The sequence below is a fragment of the Sciurus vulgaris genome, assembly GCF_902686455.1.
Source record: "Sciurus vulgaris genome assembly, chromosome: 14".
Taxonomy (NCBI): Eukaryota; Metazoa; Chordata; class Mammalia; order Rodentia; family Sciuridae; genus Sciurus; species Sciurus vulgaris.
The window spans coordinates 26298623-26306892 of NC_136475.1; the positions used below are offsets into that span (position 1 = coordinate 26298623).

General features: G+C 46.0%; 1 long non-coding RNA gene across 1 annotated transcript; it reads left to right on the forward strand.

Annotated features, from left to right (window-relative positions):
• The first annotated feature begins 882 nt into the window (after nucleotides 1-882).
• LOC306644201 lies at nucleotides 883-8024 on the forward strand. The gene is made up of 2 exons (XR_013759194.1): nucleotides 883-1130; nucleotides 7515-8024. It is a non-coding gene; the product is annotated as an uncharacterized lncRNA (long non-coding RNA).
• The last annotated feature ends 246 nt before the right edge of the window (nucleotides 8025-8270 follow it).

Below are 8270 nucleotides of genomic sequence, written 5' to 3' on the forward strand. Positions count from 1 at the left end.
CTGGTAAGGAAACTAGAGATGTGGGCCAATTTGCTGCCAGTGGTTTCAGGCAAGGAAAGGGCAGGGTCCAGCTTCTAAACCTGGCCTCCCATCACTCAGGCCAGTGCTTCTCTCAGGCAGTAAGCCTTTTAGATCTCCTGAAATGAAAGAGCCCTTTCCTAGGAACAGGATATGCTACACAGTCCTGAATCAAGCACCAGTGGCAGGATGAGGGATCGATAATGAGATCTTGGGTGGGGGCAGTCAGGAAGCTACTGCAGTGGCCTGGCAAGGTGACAAATGGGGCCCAAAGAAGGTGGAGTCAGAGAATTAAGGAAGAGGGACTGGAACAACAGATACGACAAAGGTCAGAAGAGTCACACTGTTGGCACCCAGCAAGTTGATCAGATACAGAACCTGCTGGAAGGGACTAGAGATGAGTGCCACCCCTTAGAGCAAGTAGCTGCAGTGGTGTGAGGACTGCAGAAGGGAGCGGATAAGAAGCTGGTGGGGAGCCAGAGGGAGCAGGTAGCCTTCCAAGAAGTTCTGCAGCATTGCAGGGCAGTCTGTACCTTTCATGCTACTATTTGTGAATATAAATACAGAGCTATAATGTTTCCAGAAAAATACACAAGAAAGAGGCATCAGTTATGGCCTTGAGGAAGGAAAGTGAGTGGTTAGCTGACAGGGCTCTGCTGGGGTAAGAGGGGGTGAAGCAGGGAATGGGGGTTGGACCTGGGGGTGCTCTACCACTGAGCTACATCCCCAGCCCTTCTTATTTTGGGGGGCAGGGCCTCAGTACAATGACCAGGCTGGCCGCCACCACTTGTGATGCTCCTGCCTCATCCTCCCAGTCTCTAGGATTATGAGTGCGCCACCTCCTCTGGCTTGTCTGTCCCTTTTTTTATTACACCTTTGGATTATGAGCAGTGGGCATTTAATAACAAAATAATGAGAAAAAGTTGTCCAAGATATATAGAAAATGGAAGGAAAGAAAGAGGACAATAACACCGGGCGGTACCAGTTTCTTTTTTCGATCGTCTGGGGAGACCGGGCACCTCTGGAAAATGAAATAGAAAATGTGAGGGGGAGGGGTTAAGCGAACAGAGGCCGGGCAGGAGAGCAGCAGGGAGCACAGGGGCCCAAAGCAGGTTAGTGTTGCCGGGGAGAAGGCCTTCTTCATGTCAGGGTGCAAATGGCAGGAGGAGGCCAGGGAGATGCAGAGCCACTGCTGGTGGGCGCCATCTCGGAAAGGCGGCAGCGACACAGTCACTTCCACTTAGGCGGGCGGGCAGGACGCTCGCAGGGCTGGAGAGTTCCTTCTGAGACCCAACCGGGGAGAAACGGCAATTGTTCCCGCCGTGGGTGGTGTGCATTCATCGCAGCGCAGTTTCTGGTGCCAAAGCACAGGAAACAAAGGAATTATTAAATGCACGGAGGTGCCTTCGCGCGCTGGAGTCATGTTAGAAGAGCGATCAAACTGGGATCGGGGGGTTTCCACGATGTACTAGAAAAGCAAGATAGGGACGCGCCTACTTGATGGTGCTGTTTTGGAAAACAAAAGCAAACGCCGTGTGCGGGTGCGGGTGGTTGTACGTGGGTACGGGAGGAATTACGGGAGTATATTCTGCTAGTTCAAATCGGGAGGTGGAAGGTGAGGTAGAGGAAGGGGAAGGGGAAGAGAAGGGGAAGGGGAAGGAATCCTCACTACCCATAATGTAAACGGCGCAAATGCAACCCCGGGCCCCAGGCTCCCCAACACGGCGGCGGGAAAGGGGCACCAGGCCTCCCGAAAGTCCTTCCCGCACCTCGTCACCGCGGATGACCCGCGGGCGAGGTGCAGCAGCCCCCGCAGAGCCGTGCGGAGAAGGGCATCTCTGAGCCCTTTGTTAGGTGAAGATGGTGAGGGAGGGGACGCGCGGCGCGGGCGCAGGGGCCGGTGGGCGTGCGCGCGCCGCCCGGGACAAAGACGCCTGCGCGGCGGGAGCGCGGGGCGGCGCGCGCGCCCTGGGGCCTGTCCCCTCGCTCCCTGCTGCCCGCGCGCCCGCCCACTCCCCTCTCCTCCAGGCAGCCATTTGCTTCCCAGTCTGGTTTTTCTTTTTTTCTTTACCCCTCCCCACCGCCCCCGGTAACTTCTGATCTACTTTCTGGCTCTAGGAATTTGCCTATTCTAGATTTTTTTGTGTGTAAGTGGGATCATGCAATATTTGTCCTTTTGTGTCAGGCTTGTTTTGCTTAGTGTAGTGTTTTCAAGGGTTTCATCCATGTTGTAGCATATAGGAGAACTTTATTCCTTTTTAAATATTTTTATTCTGGTGAACTGTACATAATAAAATTTGCCATTCTCTGACATCCCCCGCTTTTGCAGTGGGATGGAACCCAGGACTTTGAGCAGGCTAGATAAGAGCTCTGCCACTCAGCTACGCTCCTGGGGTGATTTCTGTTCATGTGAAAACAGACAAAAAGCAACTGGAGGTTTCAGTTTAACATCAGATTTAAAAGGAACCAATAATAGGATATCATTGAGGGAGAGGGATAGGGTTGTAGCGCAGTGGTAGAGAGCTTGCCTAGCATGTGTGGGGCCCTGGGTTTGATTCTCAGCACTACATATAAATAAGTGAATAAAATAAAGGACTATCAACATTAAAAAATATATTTAAAAAAAATTGAGGGAGAAAAGATTCAGGTCACCAACAAAGATATCTTCACCCAAGTGAAGGATGGTAGAGTAGTAAAATGGTTACAACTGTGCTGTTAGAGATATGTGAGTCATATTTAAATTTTCTGGTAGCAACATTCAAAAAATGAGACAATAAAACATTTTACTGAACTTACCGTAGCAAAAATATTGAGAGCTGGGAATGGTGGCCTACACCTGTAATCCTAGCCACTCAGGAGGCTGAGGCAGGAGGAGAACAGGTTCAAGGCCTGTCTGAGCAATTTAACACAACTGTATCAAAAGTAAAATAAGCCTGGCACTGTGGCATTAATCTGTAATCCCAGTTATTCCGGAGACTGAGGCAGATGCCTAAGCAATTTGGTGAGATCCTATCTCAAAATAAAAAATGAAAAGGGCTGGGAATGTTACTCAGTGGTTAAGCACCCCTGCATTCAATCCCCCTGGTACAAAAAAATAAAAAGTAAAACAGGCTGGGGATATAGCTCAGAGGTAGAGTGCCCTAAATTCAATCCCCAATATCACCCCCCATTATCACTTCAGCATGTCATTAATTTAAAAATTAATAATGAGACTGTAATCCCAGCTACTCAGGAGACTGAGGCTGGATAATAGTTTTGAGTCTAGTCTGGGCAACATAGCAAGACCCCTATCTCGAAAATAAATAAGTAAAACAGTACAAAGATTATTAATGAGACAACTCACCTTTTTTTTTTAATACTCGTTCTCTGAAATCAGGCTGGCCACATTTCAAATGCTCAATGACCACTAGTGGCTACTGTATTAGACAGTGCAGGGTTGAAACAGGACATGGAAGCTGGACAGGTCTGGATTCTACATCCACATTCCAGTCCTTACTAGGTTATGTGGACAAACTATTTCTCCTTTTTCTATTTTTTGATCTATAAAATGGAACTCATAACAATACACACTTTATGGGGTAATTCTGAGAATTCATGGCACATGAAGCACCTAGTATATGCTCAGTAAATGTTCATATTATTAGCAGTAAATTAGGTGATTATTAAATTGAATTAATGAGATTTTGGTATTACTGTTAAGATGACCTCATTCATTCCCTTCAGATGATGTGGCTTGGAGACATTCCAGATAGACAGACAACAAACAAACCAGGAAAACACATTTCCAACATGTATGACTCACAAAATGGTGTTATTTTTGGTAGGTAAGAAGTGTTTGCAAATAAAATAAGAAAATAAATATGAATGAGAAGTTCAACAGAAGAAACAAACATCTGAAGTAATTTTTAAAAGCAAGACTTGTCAGGCACAGTGCATACTCCTGCAATCCTAGCAACTCAGGAAGCTGAGGCAAATTTGGGGCCAGCCTCAGCAACTTAGCAAGACCCTTGTCTTAAAAAAAAAAAAAAAAAAAAATGGCATTAGCAAGAACCTTTTAGAGTTCAGAGTTCTTAGGAATCAGGTATAAAAATAAACATAAGATACTATTGCTGGGACTGGGGTTGTGGCTCAGTGGTAGAGTGCTTGCCTAGCACATGTGAGGCATTGGGTTTGATCCTTAGCACCACATAAAAATAAATAAATAAACAAAAAAAGGTGTCCATCTGTAACAAAAAAAAAAAAAAAAAAAAAAAAGATACCATGGTTGGTGGCACCTAATTTTTTCTTTTTTGGCGGTGCTGGAGATTGAACCCAGGGCCTTGTGCTTGCAAGGTAAGCACTCTACCGACTGCCATCTCCCCAGCCCAGTGGCACCTCATATTGAAGAAGGAGATAAGCTCTCTTCCCAGATCAAAATTTCCTGAGGTTTTGATTGTTAGATCTGATCTCTGTAAGGAAAGAAGCAAATGAAGGAAATCAAGAGGAGAGGCATCTCAATAGTAACACAGGTTTATTCAGGACAAACCTGTGGAAGTGTGCCCAGTGGAGACAGACCTGTCTTCCTCTTAAAGCCTGGGGTAGACGTAGGGGAAGGAGGGAGGGAGGAATTAGGCTGTTGCTAGGGTTGTCAGGAGGGGTCCCTGTGGGGTCATCTTCATAAGGAACTGATGTTTTCAGGTTTTCAATCTCAGATAACAATTTCCTTTCTTATCATTTGGGGGTTTCTCTGTAGGATGATAGAGTATTTTCTGAGGGTTAGGTCAGGCTGAGTTAGAGAGAACTTGAGGTGACTCTTGTTCTAAGATGGAGGATATGTTTCAAAATGGCATTGCCCATGTCAAGTTCTACCTAACAACTACAGATTGTCAGGATAAATGAACTGTGTTCCTATTTCAAGGAGGAACTAACCAGCCTCCCCCTGTATCAGGGATCCAACCTAGGACCTCAAGCATGCTGGGAAAGTGCTCTACCACTGAGTTTCATCCCTGGTCCTTTTTATTTTTTATTTTGAGACAGGGTCTTGCTAAGTTGCTTAGGGCCTCACTAAGTTGCTGAAGCTGGTGTCAAGCTTGGGATCCTCCTGCCTCAGCCTCCTGAGCAGCTGAGGTTTCAATGCCATTATGCCCAGCTCTCCACAGCCTTTTCTATCCATCTTTTCCCTCTTTCAAATGAAACTGAACAGCCAGCAGGCCCCTTCAGCAAGTTTGATTTTTTTCACTGTCACATGTACTGTCACTTCACATTTGCTTTGCTAATAGTCCCTTACCACAGGTGTTGACATTTCACGTGGCTTGAAATAGCCCCCAACATTGTACCAAATTTGGACAGGGTTGACATTCGTACCTAAACCACAACAGTCCCAGAATATTCTTAGACTTTTGTCTGACGCTTTAGGGAATGTTTTATCTGCCAGCAGGGTCAGCTCCATAATATTCAGTCCTTTTTTTTTTTTTTTTTGGTGCTGGGGATTTGAACCCAGGGCCTTGTGCTTGTGAGGCACGCACTCTACCAACTGAGCTATATACCCAGCCCCCAGTCTCTCTCTCTCTCTTTTTTTTTTTTTTTTTTTTTTTAATAAAAGGAGGAAAAAAATCTTTATCCTCTGTCCTGCAGTCTCCATCTACCTGTCATGATGATTTTTATTTGCTACTTATTGCTGTGCTTCCATGGACATGGGACTGTTCCAGAAAGTAGATGCAGATCCTCACAAATGTCTGAAGGCAACCTGCATTTCCCAGTCTGGGAAAACTTGATCCAGTGTGGTGGAAGGGACAAACTCTGCCTCATCTAAGTCCTTAGTGGTCTTTTCTCTGTATTCTGCTCTATAGTAGTGCTTTGAGGCCAACGAGGCATGATTGTCCATCCATCCCAAGGGAAGGGAGTGTCACAGGGGAACAGGAAGCAGAGAAAAGAGCACATTGGCAAGGAGTTCAAACTACTATCCCTGTACATACAGCAGTGTCTGAGAGCTGGGCTGGTGAGTGAGAGCCCAGAGAGCTGATCTGCTCCCTGTGTTGCCAACTTAGGTCTTGGGCCAAGCAAGGCTGAGGACCAAAGTTCTAAGGTGAGCTGACACCATGGGGATGTCCATGTGGGTGGCCAGCCAGTCTGGTGACCCCATTCTGTCTCCCTGCACAAACTTCTAGAACATTCCCAGACTGCTCAGGGGCCCAAATGAGAAAGAGGATGTGGTTAATTAGGAGTGGGATTAGACCCTCTTTCACCACTTCTATTCAACATCATCCTTGAAATACTAGCCAGAGCAATTAGACAGACTAAAGAAATTAAAGGGATACAAATAGGAAAAGAGGAACTCAAGCATCACTATTTGCTGATGACATGATTCTCTATTTAGAGGACCCAAAAACTCCACCAGAAAACTTCTAGACCTCATAAATGAATTCAACAAAATGGCAGGATGTAAAATCAACACACATAAATCTAAAGCATTTTTATACACAAGCAATGAAACATCTGAAAGGGAAATGAGGAAAACAGCTCTATTCACAAACAAACAAAACAAAAACAACAAAGTAGCCAAAACAAACAAACAACAAAACAACAACAACTTGGGAATCAATCTAACCAAAGAGGTGAAAGAACTCTACAAGGAGTGGGATTAGAGGTGGGGTCTCACCCTATGCCCGCTCCCTTCTTTCAAATCCTGTTTTCTTGCTTCAGAAAATGCCTCTCTTCTGGAGTTGGGGAAAACCCCACTCCTTTCAGTTATCCAGAGACTGCTCACTCCTTCCTGCTCCTTGTAAGGCCAGGTTCCCCACCCTTAGAAATCTAGCATGAAAAGAAACCAACACAGGCCCCTCACCTTAGCCAAACAAAGGATAAGAAACAGTTCTCGCTGACTCGCTCGGCAGGCAGGGCCCAGCACCCAAACCCCAACAGGAGAGGTCCCCGCTGTGCTGTGTGGAGTCACCATGTGCTCCTCTGGACCACGTACCTGTGATCACTTGAGCTTTATAAAAAGACGGAGAAAGCTGAGGGCTGCTCATTTGTCAACATTGGCCTCTTCGTTTTACATTATCATCCACTTTTTTGGAAAGTGCCCATTTCCGTTTGTTTGTTTGTTTGTTTTGACCCTGGGGATTGAACTCGGCATTTGACTGCTTAGTCACATCCCCAACCCTACTTTTTGTATTTTATTTAGAGATAGGGTCGTACTGATTTGCTTAACTTGCTGAGGCTGGCTTTGAACTTGTGATCCTCCTGCCTCAACCTCCCTAGCCATTAGGATTACAGGTGTGCACCACTGAGCCCGGCTCCCTTTTCTTTTTTTTTTTCTTTCTTTTTTTTTTTTTTTTAATTTTTGTTTTACGTGTCGATAGACCTTTATTTTATTCATTTATTTATATGTGGTGCTGAGGATTGAACCCAGTGCCTCACATGTACTAGGCAAGCGCTCTACCACTGAGCCACACCCCAGCCCCCGCTTTTCTTTTTGATTCTATTCTCTGCGGATCCTTCATTCCTTCTTCCCTCAGTCAGCAGATCTCCCTCGAGGACCTGCCCATTGTGCAGGAGGCACAGTGATGGATGCAGGGGACACCCAGGTGAGACACCAGATCTCTGTCTTCAAGGTTGTCGCTCACAAAGGATCCTCCTTCTCCACAGCTGGTCCTTCAGCTCTCGCACTGTCCCATCTTCCTCTCAGCTCCCAAGGATGACACAGATGGTTCCCTCCTCTCCTTCCGCATGTCTGCACTCCCAGAACTCCAGGACCATCACAGAGCAGATGTCCCTTAAATCCTACTCTAACCTAAGACTCTCCCATCCTCTGGAACTGATTTTCCTACACTGACAAGTTATCCCCTTCTGTACGTCATGTTAGTATGTCGACTAATAATGACCATAAAGGAATTGCTCACCTTCCCAGTATCCTCACACCCTGCTGCCTCGCTGCCCTCCTGACCACCTTATCTCCTGACTTCAATGTGTATGTCAGGAAAACATTCTTTCCCAGGTATCTAAAATAAAGGTTTGGTTTATTTGGCCTCTTGTTCATGCCCTCTTTCACATTCAATCAGTGTTCACCGTCCATAAATTCTACTGTGTCCCACAGATTCGTTTTTCACTCATTTCCATTTCCACCATCATTGGCTGAGTCTCTGCCATGCTTCTAACTTTTCCTCTTATGTATGTAGGTATGTATGTGCACTGGGGGTTGAACTCAGGGGTGCTCTACCACCTCTCTCAGTTGCTGAGGCTGGCCTCAAACTTGTGATCCTCCTGCCTTAGCC